Source organism: Megalopta genalis, chromosome 6, assembly GCF_051020955.1.
Source record: "Megalopta genalis isolate 19385.01 chromosome 6, iyMegGena1_principal, whole genome shotgun sequence".
Taxonomy (NCBI): domain Eukaryota; kingdom Metazoa; phylum Arthropoda; class Insecta; order Hymenoptera; family Halictidae; genus Megalopta; species Megalopta genalis.
Window position 1 is genome coordinate 18,638,867 of NC_135018.1, and position 26,348 is coordinate 18,665,214.

At 36.8% G+C, this 26,348-nt stretch overlaps 1 protein-coding gene across 4 annotated transcripts in view; it reads left to right on the top strand.

Moving 5' to 3' along the window:
* Nucleotides 1-26,348, top strand: part of LOC117218891 (A disintegrin and metalloproteinase with thrombospondin motifs 15) — a 237,748-nt gene that overhangs the window by 22,463 nt on the left and 188,937 nt on the right. The window lies entirely within an intron of this gene.

The following is a 26,348-nucleotide window of genomic DNA, read 5'->3' on the forward strand; positions in this document are numbered from 1 at the left end:
CAATTCGTAACTATAAAAACGACACGCAAGGCTCGAATAATCATATCTACTCTTCTCAAATTGTCCACTTTGTGGACAACCTGAGCGTCAATTAGAGAGACATTACTGTACCTACATTTATACGTCAACTTTTTATAGTTGTTGACAATTCGTAACTATAAAAACGAAAAGCAAGACTCGAATAATCATATCTCCTCTTCTCAAATTGTCCACTTTGTATCCACTTTGTGGACAACCTGAGCGTCAATTAGAGAGACATTACTGTATCGACATTCATTCGTCAACTTTTTATAGTTGTTGACAATTTGTAATTATAAAAACGAGACGCAAGGCTCGAATAATCATATCTCCTCTTCCCAAATTGTCCACTTTGTGTCCACTTTGTGGACAACCTGAGCGTCAATTAGAGAGACATTACTGTATCGACATTCATTCGTCAACTTTTTATAGTTGTTGACAATTTGTAATTATAAAAACGAGACGCAAGGCTCGAATAATCATATCTCCTCTTCCCAAATTGTCCACTTTGTGTCCACTTTGTGGACAACCTGAGCGTCAATTAGAGAGACATTACTGTATCAACATTTATTCGTCAACTTTTTATAGTTGTTGACAATTCGTAACTATAAAAACGACACGCAAGGCTCGAATAATCATATCTCCTCTTCTCAAATTGTCCACTTTGGGTCCACTTTGTGGACAACCTGAGCGTCAATTAGAGAGACATTACTGTACCTACATTTATTCGTCAACTGTTTATAGTTGTTGACAATTCGTAACTATAAAAACGAGACGCAGGGCTCGAATAATCATATCTCCTCTTCCCAAATTGTCCACTTTGGGTCCACTTTGTGGACAACCTGAGCGTCAATTAGAGAGACATTACTGTATCTACATTTATTCGTCAACTTTTTATAGTTGTTGACAATTTGTAACTATAAAAACGAGACGCAAGATTCGGATAATCGTATCTCCTCTTCCCAAATTTTCTATTTTTGTGCACAATCTTGGCGTCAGTTAGGGAGACATTACTGTATTGCCGCGGTTTTTCGACGAAGGCGAACTTTTGAAGAAGGCCTTTCGCGCGAATAAATGGACGACTTGAGTCACACCTATTGTTCTTTATCTTGAAAAATTCTTTTACTTTTCGGAAATATATTGGATCTCTGATGGCACGAGTTTCATTAAAAAGCATAATGTAAAGAGACCGCGCACGTGTGCATATATTACCGCGTTATATCACTGAAATTTTCCGTCGAATTTCCAGACGAAGTGTCGAGAAGAATTTCAATGGCATTGTTTGAAAAGAGCAGAAAGAATCTCGCGTTCGTCATAAAATTAAAATTCGTTATAAACACACTGAATCGGGGAGTTTATTTTCTACACTATCCTATGCACACGTTTCTGCAGTCCGCTGGTTTCTGGTGACTTGCACGATGAATAACTGCATGAAGATTCGCAGTCTAGTTAGTATTCATTGTTCGAGATAAAGATAAATCTTATCGCCACACAAAGCCACGTGTGTTTACCGACGCGGCGCTAGCGAGCATTCGGCGGAGGATTCGACAATTACGCGAGAAAATGGGGATTTAAAAGTAATTTTGCTGAGATCACGCCACTCTAACCGAAGATAAATTTGCCGGATATATTTACTCGTTTCGAGGCACAGAAAACCATAATTGCTGCGGTATAGTAAACTGATATGTTAGTTAGCTTTTTTACGAAACGTTGCTTGAAACGAACGCCTGGAGACGCCGTGGTTCGACATATCACGATAATTACCATCTCTGCCATGAACTACCGAGCTTCGTGCAAGTAAATTATAATTTTGATTATCATCAATAACACGTGGACAAGGCGTTTTATTTGCCCTCGCGATGTACCGTCGCCGCAATTCTCATTATCATAGGCACATATAAATTACCGTACTATCAACGACGAAGACTGTATTAACTATCAATTGCGCGCTTATCTCTCCTCTCTCAGTCGCCAATGTCGTAATTCGATTAGCATTACAAATATTTGTCAACGTGGTGTACCTTAAGGCTTCCTTAACATTTTTTATTTACTTCTCATCGACATGCGACACAGCGTTAGGAAGGTTCAGCAGGATCGATCGCCGGTTGCAATTTTACAGTAACAAGCAAATGTTTCCCATTCTCTTATAACTATTCATATATTTCTATTTTTACATCTCTTCCCGCTGAACTGTCATTAATCAAAATTTCCTTTCACTTTTTCCGTTTGTTCCTTTCCGTGTTACGTAATCGTCGCTATGTATCGACGTGCGAAATCGGCACACATTTCCTACCGTGTGTTTTATTAATTTTTGCCTGCCGGCTAAAAAGCGAGGTTCCCCTCGCGAAACATACAGTTTTACATCTTATGATTTGTAATTGTAGATACTAATATATTGATCACACCTAGTCCGAGACATCGACGAGGACGAGATTATTATTATTATTATTATTATTATTATTATTATTATTATTATTATTATTATTATTATTATTATTATTATTATTATTATTATTACTGGACTGTACATTTTTCTTCGAATCCAACATTTGTGCAACGCATTATGTACAACGTAATAATATGATAGGACTTTTATTTACAATTATCTGTTAGTTATGAAAGTGGTACGAGAAAGATCATAAGCGTTGTATGGTGTTAGATAGACAAAGAGAACAATTATTTGTGTATAAACAAAATATGGATATGTAGCTTTGAGAGATGTTTATGCACATTACAGGCAAGAATGCCACGTTGAAATTAACGTAATTTTTATTCACTTAATATTACGACCAAGCTTTTGTTTCTACACAAATTTTCAAAATACCACTGTAAACGTATATAAGTGAAATGGAATTGAATTATCGCCAGTCTAAACAATTTTATTTGAAAAACAGAATTTTATGGAAATACAGTGGGACAAAATGATAGCATATTTAACTAAATTATAATTAATAATAATAATAATATAATTAATATTATAATAATATAATTAATATTATAATAATATAATTAATATTTAATGCTTCAATAGTTTTGGACTCCTCCTTCGCGTTTGTTAACAGTCATCATTATCTTTGGCAACGATTTATTGTTTTCTAAAGTGTGCCATCTTCGTGTGTAGGCACGGTGAAATACGACAACTACATCTTTATGCACTTTTGAAAGTTTTGGGACAGTGGCATAACGAAATATTCCTGTCATGTCACTGGCGACCGTTCGACCGACGAATTATAATGTGTACCGTGCCAGAATTTGTGAATAAGGTGAACTATAGTCAGTCGGTAGCTCATTTATTTGATTCTCAGAAGCGCCATTATTTTCCATTTTTACTGTACTATTCACTGTTCTATCATTTTTTCGTTTTTTTTTTCTTTGAGATGGGAGAAAGTCATTTGTGATATCCTGACATCGTTAATGATTAATAATATTTTTATCAACATCGAACTATACTGAACTACAGTCGTTGAAATTGTGGAGATGCTTCCACGAGAAACGAATAAATAAATTTCATTGTTTCGCGATAAAGCTCGCGCAAAATGTAAATATATTCAGCCTTGTTACATCTACAAGGCAAAGTATTCCAGTCGCTTTTAGTGCAAGGTAGATTCAGTGGTTCTCTTTAATGGTAGTCTTTAACTAACTAATTGCAAGAATGAGGCCATTATTTTCTTAAAATCACATTCTTTGTCACAGTTTTAGCCTTCTCGCGTTAAACGCCTCCTGCGAGGATAATTTTTTACACTGGTAAGCAATTAGATTTTGCTAATTGTAAAACTCGTAAAAATCATTTGTTTATAATACATAACACAAGCTTAACAAAGTTATGAATTTCGTCCACTTTTTTCGGCAAATTGTTCGCTATGCTTGGACAAAAAGTAATCCGATTAATGATTAACAATTACGACTAACGTGAAATCATGTTCTTGTTTAATGATTACAATTACTAAGTAATCAAATGATCATGATTAGACTGTGGATCTTTATGCAAAATAAGAACTATCTACAATGATTGCAACAAGAACGAGACGGATAGGAATTTCTTTCTTTCTTTAATAATTTAAGCGAGTTGAAAATAATACGCAGATGTTCTTAAGTTTTTCTTTAATATTTTCATCGTTTTCAATTTTAATTGCCCATTTTAGTCATAAATGCATAAAATCCGCAGTCTAATCACGATTAACGAATACCTTACGTAACGAAAACAAATGTAATCGTCGCTCCTGATCAACAGAGTAATCATTAATCATACAATGTGATTACTTCTTTCGATTTCGATCAACAGAAAAATTTGCTATTATGATAAAAATCATTCGTCCATACTAATTAACTTATATTAATATAAATCGATCATTCGTCCGCGATTACAGATTACTGATTAACGATTACAGGTTACCAAATGTAATCATGCTTCATTCTGATAACGATTAATTACGATTACGAATAATTACCATTGCTATGATCACTTGACATAATCAGTTATTAGTATATCAGAAATCGCAAACTAATCGATCGTTACCCAACTCGCACATGGATAAATCGCGAGACTCTCAGAGAAGAACCTATTCTCACCGCAGTCTAGAATTAGAGTCTCGGAGAACACCGCGAGACACGTCCTTACACGTGCAATATTCTTGGATTGGTTTACTATGTCGCCGCGGCCCGAAATTTGTTTCATTCATTCGGCGGGTTCAATCGTCGTGGCGGCCAGCCGCGGCGAGAAGTAATTCGAGTATCGTCTCGCAGAAACAGAGGAGTTGTGAAAGATCCGTTAACACGTTTAGTCTCAGCCGAGGTGTGCAACAGCTCTCAGGGAAAGCTAGAACGTCCAGACGTCCTTGTAAGGCCGCTGCTCCAAAGCATCCACACCTACACCTACACCTACAGTCATTGCTAAGAGGCATGAGCCTTTATTCACAGGCTGGCGTACTCATATTCCAACCCAACCTGTATCTCTACGTCCTAAGTACAAGATACGCTGCCTCTCGCGACCGAGCACTGACCAATGCACCTGATGGTGCTTCGGCGAATCGCAGTCAGCATTCCTTTCGGTGGAGAAAAATCGTGACTGAAATCACGTTCTCCCGACCTTCCGGTTTGTCGAAACAGTTCTGCGGCCTGTCGAAACAGCGACGCTCGTCGCCGTTTCGTTTTAGGGGATGACATGTTCGTTGCGAAGGCGACCGAATTGGAGGTGCTGTAATTTCTCTCCCTAATTCGCGCTCAGATTGCGCACTAAAATGGAGAATTTGGGGAGAGGAGATACGATTATTGGGAGCCTTGCGTCTCGTTTTTATGGTTGTTGCAATCTGAGCGCGAATTAGGGAGAAATTATTACATAAAAAATTCTATCGTGCACAGAGTGTATGATAATTTATGTATAAAATGCATAAAATATATATGAAATGTATGAAATAGCATATGAAATATATGAAATAATATACGAAATATATGAAATATATAAAATATATAAAATATATAAAATATATAAAATATATAAAATATATAAAATATATGAAATATATAAAATATATGAAATATATGAAATATATGAAATATATAAAATATATGAAAAATATAAAATATATAAAATCACGAATTTGTTCCTCGACGTTCTTTAAACATTTTCCGTTACCAGGATTGAAAGATAACCTTTTTACTCGAAGATATTTTAACTCTAAAACCAATCTGATTCAGAACGAAGTTCATAAAACATTTGATAAAAGTTTACAAAAATCGGCTCCAATCACTCATCCACCAACTGGCTAATTTAACTGTTAGATTGAATACAACTTTTAATTGTGAAACGATTAGCTGCTTAAAAAGATGTACTATTTATGAGAACAAGTGCGTCGTCATAATTGCAGTGCAACATGCTAAACCATAGAGGATATTAGTATAATAATAGGGTTGTCTGTCGTATCATTTGCATCTGTAATATCATTTCGTTAATTGCAATTATCTAAAAATGATAAAATTATCAATGTATGATACAATTTTCACTGTACTCGTGGATACACTTTAGCAATAATCAAATGAAATATTGTATCGATTATATATATATATATATATATATATAATAGCATAATGAAATATAAGTTGAATTAAACATAATTTTCTAGTTAGTAGTATAAAATATAATACCTTTATATTCGTTTAACACCAATACAGTAATTAAGCAAGAAAAATTCAGAAACTACCCCCGAAATAGTAGACAATGCAGATTACTTTCAACCTCTAATTATCCCGATCATTTAATATCACTAGCAAGCACATATCCAAAAATTTCCAAATTCTATTACAACAACGAGCAATAAAATAAAAATGCTCTATTCTTTTGAATAATTTCAAGAATTCAAGAATATATTCTTGAACTTTATGTCTGCACAATTTTGCATTTGATTTATCCGCATTCGTAATAAATGCATCAAATCCGCGATATAGTTATAATAAATATGATCCAAAAATATTGAGATGTCCCATAGATTTACAGAAAAAATTGCAACCCTCTTTAAGCGACAGTCTACAATCTGTATATCGCCATTTTCGCCGGCACTATATCGTTATAAATGCATCAAATCCGTGATATATTATATTATATTATAATAAATATGATCCAAAAATATTGAGATGTCCCATAGATTTACAGAAAAAATTGCAACCCTCTTTAAGCGACAGTCTACAATCTGTATATCGCCATCTTCGCCGGCACTATATCGTTATAAATGCATCAAATCCGTGATATATTATATTATATTATAATAAATATGATCCAAAAATATTGAGATGTCCCATAGATTTACAGAAAAAATTGCAACCCTCTTTAAGCGACAGTCTACAATCTATATATCGCCATCTTCGCCGGCACTATATCGTTATAAATGCATCAAATCCATGATATATTATATTATATTATATATTATATTATAATAAATATGATCCAAAAATATTGAGATGTCCCATAGATTTACAGAAAAAATTGCAACCTTCTTTAAGCGACAGTCTACAATCTATATATCGCCATCTTCGCCGGCACTATATCGTTATAAATGCATCAAATCCATGATATATTATATTATAATAAATATGATCCAAAAATATTGAGATGTCCCATAGATTTACAGAAAAATGGCAACCCTCTTTAAGCGACAGTCTGTATCGGCATCTTCGCCGGCACTATACCCGGCACTATATCCAACGTGTCTCGGAAAACTTTGCAAGAGCAGAATCGTGCATAAAACTTCTGCGAACGATATTAAAAAGTGTCGATGCAGAAGGACGCAGTTGCCGGTACCAGTTCACAAACGATCGAGCCTACGAGCCTACGGTGCAACAACAAGTCCCTAGGGACGCGCGCTGGCCACCGGATTCCTCTTGGCCCGAGCATTAATTTTCCTTTTAATTAAACGCGAACGGGCCGGTGGTAAATTACGGTTCCGAGTATCGTTCGTAATCGAAATCAGCGGCGCGACGTTTCGCGAAACGGGAGGGCGGAGGGAGGGGCGGCGACGGTCGCGAACAAATAGGGAAAGATCGGTGCGCGAGACACGCGGGATAATCCACGGGCCGACGCAATTAGCGTTCGTTAATGATCGCCGTGTCCTGCGCGGCCGTGGCGAGGCAGGACTCCGCTCGTTCGGAAAGATCCGGCGAGATAACGGACTTCAAAGAAACTAATAAACTGCGTGAAATTAGTGGCGGCGCGGTAGATCCCGGCCGCGAGATCGCGATCGCCGATGAAGGTGTAAGCGAACGTTATGGGGACCCGGTCGGTCCACGGATCTGCGAGGATAATTATGCGTCTACATGCGCGGGGGATAGAGTCGTCGGCGATTCGGCTACGCGCGTTTATTATGCGACGGAAAGCTTTCGACTCTCGGCGATCCTACGAATGTGGCGCGGCAATGAGTTGTTAGGCTCGCCTTGAGGCGCATTTTCTTTTGTCTCTATTTCGAAACAATGTGCCCAGCTTTCGACCTTGATCGACGTCGAAATTGTTTCGCTTTGGATTCGTTGTGTCGCACCGACGATTCACGAATCGATTTTTGTAGGAACTATTAACCCTTTGCCCCTCGACGCCATTTTACCTGTAAATCTAAATTTTAATTTTTCTGACTTATGGTATATGACATTTTATATGACAAAGTGTATTTTATGCGTATGAAATTTAGTCCTGTGATTCATACAACAATTAGACTTTTAACAATTTTTTGCATCGAAACTTTTATAATATAAAGATCATCTTGAAACGTGATGTAACAATTTTAATGGTGCCTCAGAGTCACCACTCGAGTGCAGAAGGTTAACCCATTGCACCTCGACGCCATTTTACCTGTAAATCTAAATTAATTTTTCTGACTTATGGTATTTCCATTTTATATGACAAAGTGTATTTTATGCATATGAAATTTAGTCCTGTGACTCGTACAACAATTAGACTTTTAACAATTTTTTTTACATCGAAACTTTTATAATATAGAAATCATCTTGAAACGTGATGTAACAATTTTAATGGTGCCGCAGAGTCATCACTCGAGTGCAAAGGATTAACCCATTGCCCCTCGACGCCATTTTAACTCGAGATCCAAAATAGTTTTTCCGACCTATAGTATTTCCATTTTACATAATCCAGTGTATTTTATACGTTTGAAATTGAATTTTGCGATTACGCTTTGCACGGTATTTTCAAATATAAACAGATTTGATAATGTTGGCATTATTTTGAAACGAGATGTAACAATTTTTCATGGCGCCTTAGAATCGCCATTCGAGCGCAAAGGGTTGAATATTTTAATTCGATGTTCTTTTGTTAACTTCTTCCAGTTTCTTTTTATATATATCGAAAGGATTATTTCTTGTCATAAAATACTAAAACGTAATTTTGTGATGCGAAGAAGATTCGCGTAAATAAAACAACGATACCAATAATTAATAATTACTATTATTATTATTAATTATTAATTAGTAATTATGAAATATAATTACTATTATTATTATTATTAATTAATTTGATCTTACTTTTGTCGCTCGTGATTTTCATCGATTACGAGCCATAAAATCTCTTCGACCACATTCGTTGCACCCAATGTGGTAATCCTTATCTCCTCCGCTTGATTTTGGCGCCGTCATTATCGCATCTGACGGTAAGAGTAAACGACGCGTCCCGAAGAGGTAGTTGCTTTCTAAAAAGCCGAGAAAATTCGATACGGCTTCGAAGTCGGGCCACGTATTTTCACCCCAGTGTCAACTTTTCGGTCTCGGAGCTTTGATGCTCCGGTAATTCATCAGATAAAAGTTCGATGACTGTAGATAATGGGGACGCTTCTTGTTTACCTTTCCGGCATTATTTCGTAGCCGAGTGTTGATTCGTCGGCTCTAACATTTACATATTCATCTCGTAATCATTCTTGGGTGAATCGTGCGTTTCGATTAGATAAACTAATAGCAGACGATGGAATGGGAAAATCGATATCTTACAAAGAAAATCAAATCATATCTCGTAATATAATATATGAACGTAATCTGTAAGACACTCCTGAATTGATAATGGACGTGTAGAAAGTATACAAAATACATTACAGCATTTAATACAATATTAATATTTAATAATTAATAAATATATATATATATATATTTATTTATATATATAATAATTAATAATATTTAATAAAATACATTACATTACAGCATTTCCATTTGGTACGATTGTTTTTTTGTTTGATACGTATGAAATTGACATTATTTGACGATCTATCGAATATAGACAAATATGTCTGTAACGTGAAAATAATAATAATAAATAACGTGAAAATTTTGTAAAAAGATAGTGTTGCAATATTTAGATTGCGCCTCAGAGTCGCTACTCGAGTGCAAAGGGTTACAAAATTAATGACAGTAATCAACGAAAGTTTTGGGCATTTTTTATTTTATATTTTTACCAAGTATCTATATTCTGCGCGTTTCATTCGCAAACTTGGTGACATTAAACATTACATTGAAACTTTAACTCGTTTAATTACTATGATAAAAAAGGCTGTTCGACGGTACACGTAAATACTTGAAGAAGTAACTGATCGAATGCAGCGAATAAAAATTGAACCTAAAGCAACCGTACTTCATGCAACGTTACGAGAAAACAGGATATATAATAATAGTAATATTTATATTATATATATATATATAAATATAATAATAGTAATATTTATATATCATATATATAAATATAATAATAGTAATATTTATATATTATATATAAATATTACTTTCGACCATAACAGAAATTAATTGTCTAACACGATTACGCATTAACTGGTGGCGGCTTAGAATTAAGGATAATTAGACGCGTGCAAAGTAGCTGTAAAACACGTATAATTCTATCGCAGACTCCGAATTCCTGAGATAACGTCAAAACACGTACAGTAATGTATCCCTAACTGACGCTTAGATTATTTACAAAAATGGACAATTTGGGAAGAGAAGACACGATTATTCGAGCCTTGCGCCTCGTTTTTATAGTTGTTGAGACGATCGGTAATTATAAAAACGAGGCGCAAGACTACTCAAATTAATCGTGTCTCCTCTTTCCAATTTGTCAATTTCTGTGGACAATCTGTGCGTCAATTAGAGAGACATCACTGTAAACCATCCCCGTTCGATTGTTACTCCATAAGAGAAACTATGATGTTCGGATCGTCGAACGTTCGGATAACCGAGGCACCACCACTGAAATGGTGCCTTTCAGCGCAGGGGTGTCAAACTCAAAAGCTAACTTGGGCCAAATAAACAATTCTTAACTTTAGGTGGGCCGCAAAAAAAATCAATGTTCATAGAAACAAATATTTTTATTTTGACTAGTACATTGTAATAAACATATATAAAGTTAAATTATTGTTTACGTCCTGATACTTGACATCTCTTCTCTGATACTATCTTTCCTATTTCGGGAGAAATTTTATTGGCCGAGACTATTTCTATTTTATTTTTACTTTGCGTCGGATATATTGACCGGGCCGCAAAAATCTTCATCTCGGGCCGCGAGTTTGACACCCCTGCTGTAAACCATCCCCGTTCGAATGTTACTCCATAAGAGAAACTATGATGTTCGGATCGTCGAACGTTCGGATAACCGATGCACCACCACTCGCAGGCTTTAGCGCAGGGGTGTCAAACTCAAAAGCTAACTTGGACCAAATAAACGATGCTTAACTTTAGGTGGTCCGCAAAAAAAATCAATGTTCATAGAAACAAATATTTTTATTTTGACTAGTACATTGTAATAAACATATATAAAGTTAAATTATTGTTTACGTCCTGATACTTGACATCTCTTCTCTGATACTATCTTTCCTACTTCGAAAGAAATTTGATTGGCCGAGACTACTTTCAAAATTTCTAATTCACATTTCTGTTTTATTTTTACTTTGCGTCGGATATATTGACCGGGCCGCAAAAATGTTCATCTCGGGCCGCGAGTTTGACACCCCTGCTGTAAACCATCCCCGTTCGAATGTTACTCCATAAGAGAAACTATGATGTTCGGATCGTCGAACGTTCGGATAACCGAGGCACCACCACTCGCAGGCTTCAGCGCAGGGGTGTCAAACTCAAAAGCTAACTTGGGCCAAATAAACAATGCTTAACTTTAGGTGGGCCGCAAAAAAAATCAATGTTCATAGAAACAAATATTTTTATTTTGACTAGTACATTGTAATAAACATATATAAAGTTAAATTATTGTTTACGTCCTGATACTTGACATCTCTTCTCTGATACTATCTTTCCTATTTCGGGAGAAATTTTATTGGCCGAGACTATTTCTATTTTATTTTTACTTTGCGTCGGATATATTGACCGGGCCGCAAAAATCTTCATCTCGGGCCGCGAGTTTGACACCCCTGCTGTAAACCATCCCCGTTCGAATGTTACTCCATAAGAGAAACTATGATGTTCGGATCGTCGAACGTTCGGATAACCGATGCACCACCACTCGCAGGCTTTAGCGCAGGGGTGTCAAACTCAAAAGCTAACTTGGACCAAATAAACGATGCTTAACTTTAGGTGGTCCGCAAAAAAAATCAATGTTCATAGAAACAAATATTTTTATTTTGACTAGTACATTGTAATAAACATATATAAAGTTAAATTATTGTTTACGTCCTGATACTTGACATCTCTTCTCTGATACTATCTTTCCTACTTCGAAAGAAATTTGATTGGCCGAGACTACTTTCAAAATTTCTAATTCACATTTCTGTTTTATTTTTACTTTGCGTCGGATATATTGACCGGGCCGCAAAAATGTTCATCTCGGGCCGCGAGTTTGACACCCCTGCTGTAAACCATCCCCGTTCGAATGTTACTCCATAAGAGAAACTATGATGTTCGGATCGTCGAACGTTCGGATAACCGAGGCACCAGCATTCGCAGGCTTCAGCGTTTCCGTCCGCGTAATCCGTGATAATCTCGAAGAGCAAATCATTAGCCGGAGTTTGATTTAGAGAGTATTACAGGCCTTGGCGTCCCGGACGTTGAAAAGTTACGCTGGTCAGTCCCGGTAGGCGAAATCCCGAGTGATGGAGGAGAGCGAGAGGGAAGGAAAAGCATCTCCTCTAGAATTATCCCGGCGGTTTCGTGCCGGGTTTCGTGTATTCGTTATGCGGCGTGCATAATGCGCCGCCGATCCGTGCACACGGGCACGTGTAAGCACGTCCGCGCCGAGGTATGTAACATCCTATACACGTTCCGCGCGTCGGAGCGTACTTACACGTAGGCCGCCTGGTGCACGCTCGGCGTGTTGGATTGGCATCGGCGACGGTGCCCCGAGGAAGCGGTAACGCGGCATTTAACGCTAAACCGATGGATTTCAGACGAAAATAACGGGCTTAGCGCAAAACCTTCGGCGCGACTGTTTTCCCAAAACTGTTGTTAAAACCGAACCGCGGCAGGAAATAGAGCGCTCTCGCTAAGTTGTTTTCCGAAGCGAGGCTCTCGGTGGCTCGTGTTTCCCTCCTGGCCAAAACCGGCGACCGGCAACACACGCGTTCCAGCGAATTTCGATCGATTTGCACGCGCGATCGTTCGAACGCGAACTTGCTAGAGCCAATATTGTGCCTTCGAGCTTTCGCGAAAGATGCTGCGAAAACAACGAACGCGCCGTAACCGCTCTCTAAATCATTTCCGGATCTTTCGGTTTTCTGGACTATTTTGGTATTTTCCTTGTGGAAAGATGAAAACACTGTTGTTTAAGTGTCACTCGTGTGCGGCTCTTTTTTCATACGACTTTGTTGCTACTTGACGCGTTACAGCGTCGGATGAGAGGATGATTAACAGGCTTGCGTCAAGGTTTTTCTTCTAGCTACGACGATTAACGCTTGTTCGACGTTCATCATTTCTCTGATACGACGGGAAGATTCGTGTTTATTGCGTGTATACAATTATTTTCGATCGTTGATCTTCGTTACCGGGGAATCAGATTTTCTTTTGACGTAGAAGAAATAGTTGCAACGGTGCCAGGGATTCAAAGAAGAATGCAGTAAATTCTACGTAATTCGCGCTCAGATCGCGTAGAAAAATGGAGAATTTGGGAAGAGGCGATACGATTATTCGAGCCTTGCAGTTCGTTTTTATAGTTACCTGTTAACAACAACTATAAAAACGTGTCTCCTCCCAAATTGTGCATTTTTCTGTACAATCTGAGCGTGAATTAGAGGGAATTTGCTGTACATTGTATATCGCATCAGTTATTTTTTGTTTTATTAATAAAAAATATACTATACTATACTATATATATATATATATATATATATATATATATATATATATATATATATATATATATATATATATATATAGTATATATAGTATATATATAATAACTAAATATATATAGTATATATATAATAACTAAATATATATATAGTATATATAGTATAAATATAATAACTAAATATATATATAAATATATTACTATAATTACTATAATAATTAATAAAAAATATATTACTATATACTACACATTATCTGCACGGTTCAAATTTAATGTTTAATGTCTCCCATAATTCTGGTATAAACCGACCACACTAATCCGGGGGAGTTCGACCGCATTAATTGTTCCATCCTTTAGTAGAATTTTTATTCTTCTCCTGTCCGATTTTCTTCGAAGCGAATTTGCCTTCTTTTCAAGTTGGAAATTGCTCAATTTTCAAAGAATTTCGTTTGTCTTAGCGAGACAATGTGCACTTAAGTGTGCACTTAATAAAAAGTTCTGTCTGTTAGGTTTATAATTTCTTAGTGACATAGCCGTCATCATTCCGGCAACAACGTAATCACTGCACTTGTGTATAGTAGAGTACTGCACATCAATGTTTTGGTTAACTTTTTGGGGCACGGTGGGATTTAATGCACTAATGCATAGTGGGACATTTTTAGGTCCACCTCGAAATATTGCAATAGTCACCCTATAACAGTCCCCATAACACCTCATCAACCCTATATATCACCCTATAACAACAAATTGAATTGATCCTTTTATATTTTATGCTTTTATATTATGCGTTTCCTTCGTTAATAAAAATATACCAATTTCGTCGAATTTAAAACGCGATAAAATTGCTGTGCAACATGCATCTATTTTATTTCCTGAAATCCTGTGCCTTGAAGAGTTAAAAAATGGACGATGATGAAGGGTTGAAAGAAGGAAGAATGTGAAGAAACGTAGAAAACGATTAGAACGATCATTCGACTGAAGCATAGATAATCCAGTTTTACGAGAAAGCGACACGTCATTGGAAGAATGGCACCAAAATATCTTCCCAAATTTGAACAAAGAAATAGAAATATTGTTTTCGAAGTTTTCGCTCGGAAAGTGGAATTTCTAATTATCCTAAGCGACACGTCATTAGAAGAATGGAACCAAAATGTCTTCTCAAATTTGAAGAAAGAAATAGAAATATTGTTTTCGAAGTCTTCGCTCGGAAAGTGGAATTTCTATTTATCCCAAGCGACACGTCATTAGAAGAATGGCACCAAAATGTCTTCCCAAATTTGAACAAAGAATTAGAAATATTGTTTTCGAAGTCTTCGCTCGGAAAGTGGAGTTTCTATTTATCCTAAGCGACACGTCATTAGAAGAATGGCACCAAAAAGTCTTCCCAAATTTGAAGAAAGAAATAGAAATATTGTTTCCGAAGTCTTCGCTCGGAAAGTGGAGTTTCTATTTATCCTAAGCGACACGTCATTAGAAGAATGGCACCAAAAAGTCTTCCCAAATTTGAAGAAAGAAATAGAAATATTGTTTTCGAAGTCTTCGCACGGAAAGTGGAATTTCTATTTATCCTAAGCGACACGTCATTGGAAGAATGGCACCAAAATGTCTTCCCAAATTTGAATAAAGAAATAGAAATATTGTTTTCGAAGTCTTCGCTCGGAAAGTGGAATTTCTATTTATCCTAAGCGACACGTCATTAGAAGAATGGCACCAAAATGTCTTCCCAAATTTGAATAAAGAAATAGAAATATTGTTTTCGAAGTCTTCGCTCGGAAAGTGGAATTTCTATTTATCCGCGTTTGCACGGCTTTTAGGACACTCGAAAGCCGCCATACTGTGCGGGTTTTAAACGACTGGCGATTTCACCTGGAATTTTTGTAAACGATTAAACCTGGCGTATTGTAAAAGCATAGGGGCTCCACTGTATCTTTATCGAAGCTGGCGTTCGAATCAAGATTCAAATTAATTCGCTGATCAAATGCGAGAGAAGTGGCACTCGCCGGCTGCCGTGAAGATAACTGGAAGCCCAGATTTCGCTATTATGCAGCGAAGCTGCCCATTTAGGCGTTTCGTAATCGGTGTTCCGTTTAAATTTCCCTGGCTTCTATCGCATTTGCATATCGGGCACGGCTGTATATTCTGAAATTGCTCGATAACGGTGGAGGACCTTTCTTTCGGTTAGCATTTCTCGGCAGCAATCGTTTGACTTATTTTTTCAAATGGTTAGACCCATTTTATTGAAGTTGTTCTGTTCTTTTGTTTTAACTTTTATAGACTGTTATAGCGCAGATCTTCACGCAAATTGACGATCTTCAGCCAGTTTATGAAATTGGCGAGAAGTTTTATTTTTAACACTTTCAACGCTGAACTTTTAACACTGAACACTTTTATGTTCAGAAGAAATGATTTTGTTAAACGGTGAGAGTATTTTAACGAAATTTAACAAGTGAATATAAGCAAAAATTGTAAACGATTGTATCATCCTTCGTGTAACATCATCGTCCATTTTTCTTTATTCTACTAGTTTCCTAGTTCAATGATCCTATTGAAATCATGATAAAATAGTCATCAGAATTTAGGAGTAGATTTCATTGGCTCAAAATCAATTATATCATTCTTTGTGTAACATCATCATCCACTTTTTTATTCTACTAGTTTCTTAGTTCAATGATCTTATTGAAATCATGATAAAATAGTCATCATTATTTGAGAGTAGATTTCATTGGCTTAAAATCAGTTATAACATTCTTTGTGTAACATCATCATCCATTTTTTATATTCTACTAGTTTCCTAGTTCAATGATCTTATTGAAATCATGATAAAATAGTCATCAGTATTTGAGAGTAGATTTCATTGGCTCAAAATCAATTATATCATTCTTCGTGTAACATCATCATCCATTTTTTTATTCTACTAGTTTCTTAGTTCAATGATCTTATTGAAATCATGATAAAATAGTCATCATTATTTGAGAGTAGATTTCATTGGCTTAAAATCAGTTATAACATTCTTTGTGTAACATCATCATCCACTTTTTTATTCTACTAGTTTCTTAGTTCAATGATCTTATTGAAATCATGATAAAATAGTCATCATTATTTGAGAGCAGATTTCATTGGCTCGAAATCAACTTAAATTTCACGTCGACATCGATTTCCACTAAACTCGATAAAGCCAGGCTTTCTGTCGTGCCATCGGCATTTCGTAATGGACATTAAATTACAATTTTCACATTAGTATTTCGTGGTAAAGCGAGAAAGCGTCAACAATACTTGTTTCGCAAAGCGTGTGAAATGATATCATTTTGCAGAATCGCGCAGTATGCATGTTAGTCAATCGGGTTGTTCCAGAAATGCGGCCAAATTCTGTGAACATGTCATTAATAAAGTCGAACATCGTTCAGCGAAGAAAAAGATTTATAAAATTGAATTGGTCAACTGGAGAAAGAACGAACTGCAAAGGACGCTTAAACAATTGTTAAAGGATCAGACGAATGTGCGCGAAAGTGAAGAAAGCTTCAACGAAATATACGTCAGTCATTTTTCATACTCGTTGTTAAATTATGGATTCAGTGCACGAACTCATAAATTTGATTATTACAATGATTCAATTCTTACATCTGTAAGTAACTCCAGAAATGTGCAAAACAATGTTCTCAGTAGATTGCGGATTTTTATGCAAAAAGAAAATTGTCTGCATCAATTATAGGACATAGGATCCAAGCACTAATTTTTTTCTTTCGTTAATAATTTTAATACGTTCAAATTAATGCATCGAAGTTCTTAGTTTCTTTCAATCTCTTCACACTGTTTTAAATTGTATCTACTCATTTTTACCATAAATGTATAAAATCCGCAGTCCAGTTATCAGTGACAGTAGAATCATCGATTTTCTTAAGCAATTACGTGATACAAAACCTGTACGTAACTAATTACGTTTTATTTTATATTATTTATATATTTATATTATTATATTTACGTTATTTCATTATTTATATACTTTATATTATATTTCTTTATTTTACATAATTTTATATTATTATATTTATATTATTTATATTATTTTGTATATATAATAATTAAGAATTTCGATACATCGTTTCGAACTGCCTAGAGTTAACGAAACAATAAAGTTAGCATTTAGATAAAGCAAGCAATAGAGAAATCAATTCGATATTTAAACACACGAAAGAAAAATGATAATGTTAAAGAAAATTAAAAAGATATATTTCTTACTTATTATAAAACAACGCAATACACTTACTATTAATTATATATAATTAATTACTATATAATATATATTATTATATATATAATTAATTATATTATACTTTTTAATATACAAAGAATCACTTTCGTTGCTCGAAATGTCCACAAAGATACGAATAAACCCGCATAAGAGAAAATAAAACGTGTCGAGAGAACCGTGCGAAACTGAATAAAATCTGATAAAAAAAAAAGACCGCGTAAGAATGAATCGTGCAAAAAAACCGTGGCGGGAAGAGAAAATGTCCTAGATGTATATATATATATATACATATATTGTGTGCTCTTTTTTATACAAGCCGTCTTGAGTGGGTTAAAGTAGTCGCCGCTGTTCCCGGCTCTCTGTGTCGCGAGCATTCGTCTGCGACGCTACCAAACCGTGCGAAAAGTGCGTGCGTCGTGAAGGCTCGCATTTCAGCAACGGTTTGCAGTCGCAGATATCACGTGTTTAACAAAACACCGCCTCGGTGTCTTGTCTGTCAGCTCTTTTTCATCGCGCGCGCGCGATTTTCGTGGCGAAAATTTGATTCTCCGGTTTTCCATTCGATAGAGGCTCATCGTACGATCGTAAATCATACACGGTAAGTAAATTTCGAGTGGCTGTCAGCGGAACGACGCACGAACACCGGTTCCCCTGATATCAGGCTTACATAAAAAGCCGAATATCGGGATGTAAACGTAAACGAAAATCGTTCGAAATATCCGGAACGATGGCACTTTGGGCCGGTAGACTGCACGGCGACGACCTCCAACCAAACCGGCTGATCTGCTTGAGATACACATTCAAGTGTGCAAGTATTTTTATGAACGGGAGCCCCGCACGCTTCCACCAGATACGTTTCCACGAGCCGGCCGAGGGAACGTGTTTTAAAATGACCATGAAAATCGAGGCAAAACTGGGTTTCCTCCTCGTCCGCGTACCGAACGGCCCGATTAGTTGACTTATCGCCGATGCTAGACGCGCCAAGTCGTGATCAAAGTGACTCATATTTAATTCATTGTATTGAGTCGTCCCATAAACCCGTTCACTTTATTGCTTTGATATTTAGATGGCTATCTGGGACTAGCCTTTACGTTTTATGAACAAGCGTAATCGCCATTCCATATCGCATCGTCTTCCCAACGCGAGGCATTCATGCTGTCGTTGTATCGAGATTTTTCGGTAAAATATCTTTCAATGTTCCCTTTTATGAATTCGATATCGACAACATTTTTGCGTATTCGCTGATCCATTCGTTTTGATTCAGAATAGGTGCTGCATTTTTTAATAGCTCCAATTAATATTTATTTTCATCGGTGAATATTGTAGGTTGTTTTCTCAAATGATATTGGTGTATTTGCATATTTTTTTTAGTTAAAGCTAAACGTGTTTCTAATATCTTAATGCAGTTTCGTATAACACTAGTTTTATTGTTATTGTTAATTTTATTGTTATATAGTAGTATATTATAATAGTTATATGTATAATATAATGATAGTATATAATAGTTATATAATAATAGTACATAATAGTTATATAATAATAGAACATAATAGTTTTATAATAGTATATAATAGTTATATAACAATAGTATATAATAATAAGTTACATAAAAATAATACATAATAATATAACGTTGGCGTCCACGATTGCCTAAATTTTCCATAGCATTGTACTAGTGAAAATTCGTTGTACATTTCTGTTTTTCATATGCTTTTATCGTTTAACAAATAATTTTCTTTTTACAAACTCTAAATTGTCCGGTTTCATATGAATTTTGAGATTAAATATTAAATTAATCGATCACAGATGGAATTTGATCGAAACAAAAATATAAACATTAATTCCAATTAATCCGTGTACTACAAGAATATACAGGGTGGTCTGAAATTCATAGTACAACCGAGCAGTGGGCGATTTCACATGCAAAAATACGAAATTTCGTGAAGATCGACTTTAAAGACATCGACAATGATAAAAACATTCCGTTTACTACATAGTTCGCAACAATTAATGTTTCTAAAAATTATATGATATAATGTTAATAACGTTATATAATGACAACTAATTCATTACGAATATTAAAGTCGATTTCTTCGAAAACAGAGCCGCGTATTAAAAAAATATGATACCAAATCTTTTTCTTATTTTTGTCACGTATAATAAACGAAACTGAAATACATATATTAGAGTTACCTTAATTTGATAAAACTTCTTCAAAACTTGTCTCCACTGCTTGTCTCCTTAATTCTGTCCCAATTCTGTCCACAGATAATTTATCTATTTCCATAACAAATGTATCTTCTCGTTAAGTTTCATTGTTATCCACAGAAGAACAACGAATCGTGAAACAGAGTGTTCTGGATCATCAATTACGAAAGCCGCTCATTAAATTCAATTCTGTCGATGTTACAGCAGCACGGTATCTCACGAACCGAAGCCAGTTGGTGCTATGCTCCACGTTTTCTAGCCAGCACACCAGGATTACCAAAGACGACTCAATGTTGCAAATCTCCTGGCTTTTACCTCATCCGTCTGCAATTCGTTTCGCATTTCTGGAAACGGTTCGATCTTCCTCGACGCGAAATAGAGGGTACAGTAATGTCTCCCTAACTGACGCTCAGATTGCGCGCAAAAGTGGACAATTTGGGAAAAGGAGATACGATTATTCGAGCCTTGCGACTCCTTTTTATATTGGGTTGGCAACTAAGTAATTGTCGATTTCAGTTATAGATGTCTCTCACTCCCATTTTTATGATATCCGTAAATGCTATATTAAAAAATTATTATTATTATTATTATTATGTTATTTTTTATTATCCGTGAATGTTAGCAACTGGACAAATTGAATGCAGCGGTCAAGGAAAAGCGACCGCAATGCTATAGTTAGCTTGCTGACTTTTTTAACACCCAAGAAATATAGTTCAAATGTTATTTCAGTTTTCTAAAATGGCACCAAAGTGGTACCACCGGCATACAACAGATAGTTTTTGCGTGGTACCAGCGTGGTGCCACCGGACGGCATAGTGTTAATATTGAAACCAATAAAAGGATTAGCTTCAGTCTCAACGAGGAGGTTTTGATAATATATTGGGTTGGCAACTAAGTAATTGCCGATTTCAGTTATAGATGTCTCTTACTCCCATTTTTATGATATCCGTAAATGTTATATTATTATTATTATTATTATTATTATTATTATTATTATTATTATTATTATGATGTTATTTTTTATTATCCGTGAATGTTAGCAACTGGACAAATTGAATGCAGCGGTCAAGGAAAAGCGACCAGAATTGGTCGATCGTAAAGGTGCCATTTTCCAGCAGGACAATGCTAGGCCGCACACGTCTTTGTCCACTCGGCAAAAATTGATGGCTATTGGTTGGGAATCGATGTTACACCCACCATATAGCCCTGATCTCGCGCCATCGGATTACCACTTATTTCGATCCCTGGACAACTCCCTTCGTGGTAAAACTTTTAACGATGATGACGCTGTAAAATCTCACTTAACTCAGTTTTTGGCCGAAAAGGATCAGACTTTCTACGAGCGTGGAATTTTCAAGTTGTCAGAGAGATGAAAAAAGGTCATCGAACAAAATGGAAAATACATTACAGATTAAACTTCATTCCAAGTAAAAGAAATTGTTTATTTCATTGAATAAATCGGCAATTACTTAGTTGCCAACCCAATAGTTACCGATTGTCAACGATTATAAAAACATGGTGCAAAGCCGGAATAATCGTATCTCCTGTTTCCAAATTGTCCATTTTTCTGCACAATCTGAGCGTCAGTTAGGGAGACATTACTGTACATCAAAGTTGCGCTACGAGCTATTCAAATGCATCCGACGATTGTTTCATAAGAAAGGAAAGCCAGAATCATTTCGATCGGCATTGCCACATCGCGTCGGACCAAACACGAGTTCGCAATCAGCGACATAATTGTTTCAGTCCGCTCCGGCAGTTCTGCCGGTTGAGTTCCAATCGTGGTTGGTCTTGGGGACTGTGACCTCGCAATTAGACGTTGCGCCTTAACCAGGTTCTAGACCTTGATTGCCATAGTGTACAACTGACTCACGCGACACGTTGCTTCTCGGCTTCTTGACCGCGTTCAAGAATTAATAAGCGATTGTTTCGTTCGGCCTTATCAAGGAATGTGCTATGGTCCTTCGTTAACGCCAAAAACAGATTTCGCATGCATAATCGAGCTCCGCCATTTTATCCCGCGATTGTGATTCCGTCGTTTCCGTCTTTTGGTGTGCGACTTGTACTTGAGAGCGCAGTGGAACCTCGGTTATCCGGATCTCTGATGGTCGCAATTCTCAATCCGCCAAGTACAGTAATTTTTATCCCTAATTCGCGCTCTGATTGCGCGCAAATATGGACAATTTGGGAAGAGGAGATGCGATTATTCGAGCCTCGCGTCTCGTTTTTATAGTCGTTGACAATCGGTAACTACAAAAATAAATAATAATAAATAAATATAGTAATAATAATAGTAATAATAAAATAATAAAAATAAATCGGAAATAATCGTATCTCCTCTTCCGAAATTGTGCACTTTTGTGCGCAATCTGAGCGCGAATTAGGGAGAAATTACTGTATATGCCACGTGAGAACAGTTCGATTCAAGTTTAAAATCCGTTGATGCAATTTATTGTATAACTCAATAAAGTCCAGCATCGTAATTAAATCTTTTTCGTTGATATTTCTGTCGGGTTTCATACACAGTTTATTCATTCTTCCCAGGCATCGGAATATCCAATTGATTTGTCGTCGTATCAACATTAAATTGTTGCTAAAATCATCGCCGAGAGGAGAGGATAAGTCAATTTACAATTACGCGTCTCTTCTGTAAACAACCCATGCAATTCCAAATAGAAAAAGTTTCACTTCGGCGTGCTTCAACATTAAATTACTAACGGAATGATCGTGAAGGGTAGATAATTTCAGTCGGAAGTGCATCAGCCAGTCTTCCCCCAACTATTTCGATATGGAGATTCCATGGGGAAAATGCGGAATGTTAATGTGGGTTTTCTGTTAGCGTAAGGGCGAAGATCAGATACACGGAGGATGTTTTTGCTATCGAGTTATCACGCTGCCGAAAAGCAGCAGGCGCTATTGTCTCTGTTATTTAAAATTTTACACAGTTTCCCGATGCAATTTTTCATCGCAATTTCATCGCAATTTCATCGCAATTTTTTCCGCATATTTCCGTGCTCTCGTACCCTGTCACCCTGACGCGCGCGCGCGAGAGAGAGAGAAAGAGAGAGAGAGAATGATTCATAATATCAATCTCTGTCGGAAGTTTCGATAATTCGTGTTCAAGCAATTTTATCGACTCTTTCTATAATAGAGTTGTTTGGTAATTATAATGCAGGGTGTCCCAAAATTATGGTATTTCCGGGAAATGAGGGCTTCCTGAGGCGATTTGAAGTAACCTTTTCCTCAGCGAAAATGCAATCCGCGGCTTCGTTTACGAGTTATTAACGAAAAACACTAACCAATGAGAGGCGAGCTTATCCGACGCTAGGCGGCCGAGCCAATGAGCGGAACTGAGCTACGCGCGCTCGTTGATTGGGCCGCCGCGCCAGCCGAGCTTCCTTCTCATTGGCCACCGTTTTTCGTCAATAATTCGTTAACGACGCCTCGGAGAAAATTTTTGTAAAGGAAAAAGTTGCTTCGAATGACCTCAGGAATCTCTAATTTCCTGGAAGTACCATAATTTTAGGATAATTGCAATACACAGGAGTCAAGTGCAATTCTCTTTCTTCCCTAAATAATTTTAACGAAATCGAAATCAACGGGTCAACACTCTTAGATTCAATCTTTTCGCAGTTTGTTGTATTTCGTCGTTTTGTATTTTTTCCAGAAATACAGAAAATCATTAAAATTGTTAGTTGTAATCGCACTTATCACCGAACATGCATCGATTGTTCACATTTTCGTTCGTCACGTTTTCCGTACAATTCGGTCAAAATGAAATAATCATGTTCGGACTGCATTAAAATTCATTCAAGATTCAATCAAGTAAATAAAACAGTCATTTTCGGATTTTATCCGACCGAATATAATTCCCATACAAACCAGCCGTCGTCAGCTTGCCATTGAACCACGGTCCCGCGCCGATCCACAAATTCCAGCCTCGATCTTTACGAGTCCAGATACCGAGCAGCACTTTTCGTGAGAGCCAGGTACAGGCTCACGTCGCGCCACGAGTGTTCCTGCCTAGACAAAAGTCAAGCAAGTTTTATAGGCCGCCTGGTTTTATAGCGCCCCGTCAGTTGGTCCCATAGATTCGACTAAATATTCATATCGCTATCGGTGCAGAGGTCGGACCACGATGCTCTAACACGATGCTCGCGGCAAGGCGGTGCGCGCACTTAGGACTGCGAACGCACTTAGGCGCGCCTAACGACCCGCTCGGATATTAGAAGCTAGATCCGCGCGGTGCATTAGGTTGCATTAAGGAGCGTCACGCGATTCACAGTCGATTTACGTCCCACGTGTTACGGATAGCTCGGGAATAATGACCGGGTTGGGTGACGGTAAACGGGCGAGAGTGTTGAGCGCCGATGACAGAGACGTATCGTCGGCTAAAGAAGGCGACATTACGTTCAATGGGGCGACGTTTATCGTCGAAGTCGGCTTAACCGGCGTCGCGGGGCGCCGTTTACCCGCTCGTAGCAGGTGACTGTGCGGCGCCGATGAAAAAAAAAGAAGAAGCCGATCGAGGCGAAACGCGTCGCTCTAAACTGGATCAGGTCAATGTAGGCTCGGCGACAAGTCGTGGCTCGGCTACGAATGGTGAATACAGTCCAGGTACGTCTTTGAATGGCCCGAAGAGACGTCAAGTGGCTCGTCGCGATGCGTGGCGACTCGCGACAAGTGCGAGCCTCGCGTTCGCGCGCGAAACACTGAGTCTAAGAGAGAAAGTGAGAGAGAGAGAAAGAGAGAGAGAGAGAAAGAGAGAGAGAGAGAGTGAAAGAGAGAGAGAGAGAAAATGAACAGCCGTACACATGTAAGGGTGAAGCCTCCACGTGGATATCGAATGTCGTGGGTAAAAAGATAAAAGATCCGCGGAAGTGGAGAGGATCGTTTTACGACGTCGTTTTCTGAATCCGCGAGAATCAGTTTTCCCATATCGAGTCACTGATTAATTTTTCATCGCTCCCGATCGACGGAATTTCTGTCGCCGGTGTGCACTGCGCGCTGCTCGGATATAAATCCCGAGATTTATGTTCATAAAGAACTGCTGATGGCATTCGCTTAACACTAGGTTTACGGGGCACTGAAGGTGCGACTATGTTATAGTACTTCAGATAGGAGCAACAATAATATATTTATTCGAATTTTCGACGTCGCGTTCACGGCTTCCGTAAATCCGACGATTGACAGTGAACGATAGAACAGCATTCATGTGCAACAGTCCGAAATTCGAAGGAGTATTTTTTCAATTTTTATTGTGTTGTCTATGTATAATAAATAGCATATTATATTATTATACAATAATATCAATATTATATTATATTATATATTATTATAACATATTATTTATTATATGTATATAATATTATATATATCTATATTTTATTTATTATTTATTACAAGCAAGAACATACTGTTCCATATTGTGTACTTCAATTGTAGTTCGATTAATATATAATAAGTAATAAATATATAATAAATAGTATATTATATTATTATACAATAATATCAATATTATATTATATATTATTATAACATATTATTTATTATGTGTATAATATTATATATATCTATATATTATTTACTATTTATTACAAGCAAGAACATACTGTTCCATATTGCGTACTTCAATCGTACTACGATTAAAGGAACACCGTGCCTTGACACGAAAACCGTGTGTTCCATATTAGGTACACGCTCGTACTTTACTGATTTACACATATTATTTCGCATTCACATTAAATAGACATTACAGTAGTTCATATTATTTAACAACAACACTTTTCAGTTGCATTCAAATCGCTGACAATCTCTTACACCCCCTAAAAGTCGTTCCATAACAGGTACATTAACCTTATTTGGGAATGCCTGCAGAATCGTTCTACTTAACCCTTTGCCATACTATGACGAGTCCGACTCGTTACAAAATTCGAACAAAATTCTAATCTCTTGTCATAAATATTTAAGCATTCAAGATTAATTTAGGCACACGATAAGCATTTCTTTCCCTTTCAAAAAATTATTGCAGTCGAAAAATTTCTAATCGCAATAACCGCGAAGAAATCGGTACGTCAAGGGGATAAAAATCATTCGCACTGTCCTTCACGA